At 45.7% G+C, this 3,191-nt stretch overlaps 1 pseudogene; it reads left to right on the top strand.

Annotated features, from left to right (window-relative positions):
- Positions 1 to 1,021: 1,021 nt before the first annotated feature.
- On the top strand, positions 1,022 to 2,843 carry LOC146796135 (digestive cysteine proteinase 2 pseudogene; annotated as a pseudogene).
- The last annotated feature ends 348 nt before the right edge of the window (positions 2,844 to 3,191 follow it).

Here is a 3,191-nt window from a genome sequence, read left to right as displayed (position 1 = left end):
ATAAAATAGAGCATGAAGGATTCACTATTATTTTGACGGGAAAATTGAGAACAAAGCTGGATTCTTTAGAAAAAAAGATATCTAAAACGGCTGGTTTAGAAAAGACTCTATATGCATGTATGAACTGTCGGGTAATTTTAAGGCGTAATTTGGATGTAGAAAAAGGTTTAGTTAATGGAGCAATGGGTAAAGTGGTGGATTTTGTTAATTATCAGAAAAAAGAAGGAATTGAATTTTTTAAAATTAAATTTTATCAGATTGAAGAAGTTAAAGAAATTGGTCGTTGTTCAATTAGTTTTTTGCTTGTTAAAGATTTATATGTCCGTAGGAAACAATTTCCATTTTCTCTGGCATACGCAGTGACTATTCATAAAAATCAAGAATTAAGTGTAGACAGAGCATTGGTGAACATTGGATCTACTGTGTTTAAAGAGGGTATGGCATATATTGCTTTGTCGCGAGTCAGAACATTATCTGGTTTGTTTTTGATTGATTTTGATGACACAAAGGTTACTGCAGATGCAAACTGTGTAAAAGAGTATAATAGGTTAAGAAGGGCGTATGCTCCCAATTTAGGTCAATGTCCTGTATTTGAAAAGCGTGTGGTTGGTCGAAAAAGAAGGTTTGAGAATATCTGTACTGAAGGTGTAGAGAAGGGAAACGAACAAGATAATGTTGTGATTGCAAGTAAAAAGAAAAAGGACACTATTGAAGAGATTGTTGGTTATCAGTTTGAAAATAGTTCAGGTGTCAACTGCTATGCTAATGTAGTTGTCAATGTTGTTTTTTATCTTGAAGCTTTGCAAGAACAAATTATGCAGAATCGGGAAAAAAGATTTTGTTCCTTGTTGCATACTGTTTATGAAAAATTGAGAACAGATACAAGTAAAATACAAACTGTTTCAGATGTTCGTAATCTTTTGGATGTGTGTTCTGGTTCTACACAATTTACGCAAAATATCCAGCAAGATGCTCAGGAATTTTTAATGTATATGCTTACCATTTACCGATCCTGGGTGTGGAAGTGGGTAGTGCAGGGTCATGGATCGCCGCTGTCTGGTCGCACTGCTCGCCCTGTGTCTCTGCCAGGGAGGTGCTGAGGATTGGGCTTCACGTGCTGAGGATTCGACGACTTGGGAGCTGCCGGACTTTGGTGACTTGTATCATGTGTCAGGGATTATCTACCTGCCTTATGCTGAGATTGTGGAGCCATTTGAGGCCTGGTACAACCTCTCTGGCCGGCAGAGCTGCATCCAGTACTATGATGGACAAGTTGTGACCTACCAGCATGGATTCGAGGTGCCCTCTGGAGTTGCTTACAAAATCAGTCCCGAAACAACCGAAACTGAGGTCAATGTCCGAAAATGCTTCCAGGTCAATGGCACTGGCCAGGATCCGGTCTTGCCTCAGTCAGTTTTGCCCAACTTGGAGGGCTTCAAGCCCATCCGTCGGGAGCACTTCCACAGGCGGCCTTGCACGGTATGGCAGAACGTGACCACCTGGGGCAAGAAGAGGAATGTTTACACCCTGTGGGTAACTAACAGCAGCAATGGGCCAGTCCCTGTGCACTATGAAATGAGGGGGTTCAACAGCCTGCTGGGCTCGCACTATGACAAGTATGAGGTGTCTTACCACAAATTCTCCAAACGTTTCTGCAGCCAGGTCTTCAAGCTGCCAGAGGAGTTAACATGTGAAGGCTTTCCTGGGCCTGGACTTGAGCACAGGATCCTGGCCAATCCCATGCAGGACTACTTTAACCAGTATGAGGAGGCTGACCGTGCACATCGGCTGTTCAGCCACTATACCGAGCAGTATGGGAAGGAGTACAGCATGGAGGAGCTGGAGCACCGCAAGCAGACCTTCACACACAACATGAGATATGTACATTCCAAAAATCGGGCTGGCTTATCCTACAAGCTGGCATTGAACCACCTGGCAGATCGCACCTGGGATGAAATGTCTCTGATACGAGGGCGTCAGCCCAGTCGCAGCCCCAACCGAGGACAACCTTTCTCCGATGAACAGTACCACGGTGTTACCCTGCCTGATGACATTGACTGGAGGCTTTATGGCGCAGTGACTCCTGTGAAGGACCAGGCGGTTTGTGGCTCCTGCTGGAGCTTTGCCACCACTGGAGCGTTGGAGGGGGCCCTCTTCATGAAGACCAGAGAGCTGGTATCCCTGTCCCAGCAGATGCTCATAGACTGCACCTGGGGCTTTGGCAACAATGCCTGTGATGGTGGAGAGGAGTGGCGGGCCTACGAGTGGATCATGAAGCATGGCGGCATCGCAACTGCAGAATCCTATGGTTCCTACATGGGGCAGAATGGATTTTGTCATTATAACCAATCGGAGATGACTGTCAACATTGCCAGCTACATTAATGTTACATCTGGCAACATCACTGCCTTGAAGACTGCCATTTTTAAGAGGGGTCCAGTGGCTGTTAGCATTGATGCTGCTCACAAGTCGTTCTCCTTCTATGCCAATGGGGTGTACTACGAGCCGGAGTGTGGTAACAAGACTGAAAACGTGGACCATGCGGTGCTTGCTGTTGGATATGGTGTGCTGAACGGAGATCCTTACTGGCTGGTGAAGAACTCTTGGTCCACCTACTGGGGCAATGAAGGCTATATCCTAATGTCCATGAAGGACAACAACTGTGGTGTGGCCACTGATGCAACCTACCCCACGTTTGACTGATCTCATCCTCTCTGGATGACGGATGAAGTGCTAGGCTTGAGGCAGGAGCCTCCCACAACTTTCCGATCGGGAAGCAGGGGGTGATTCCTTTGCAGGAGTTATTCACGCCTCAATCCATGAGTATGTGGTAGAACTTGGTAGTCTGTGGTGTGAGCAACGTTTATGAATACTTTGAATTTGACCACATAGTTCAACTGCACTTGAGACCCATTGAGTTTCCCATTTCGGCTTCGACTTCATTTGATTCCATTACTTAAACAACACTGAGTAGTAAATTCAGGTGGCACTTATACTTCTGTTTTTGTGGACCAGCCTCCAAAGAAAATTGGATTCCTTGGTAGCCTCTTGGGTGGCACACAGCAGACTTTCTCCTTGTTGGCATAGGCGTAAATCAACTGTCTGGTTTTTATTGTGCAGAATGTAAACCTCCCCACCCCCCTCCCCTCACTTGCTCTATTGAGAGGAGCATAGTTTGGTAGGTCTGTCTG

Source organism: Triturus cristatus, chromosome 10 (genome assembly GCF_964204655.1).
Source record: "Triturus cristatus chromosome 10, aTriCri1.1, whole genome shotgun sequence".
NCBI classification, from domain to species: Eukaryota; Metazoa; Chordata; class Amphibia; order Caudata; family Salamandridae; genus Triturus; species Triturus cristatus.
This window is presented reverse-complemented; position numbering and strand designations above follow the sequence as displayed.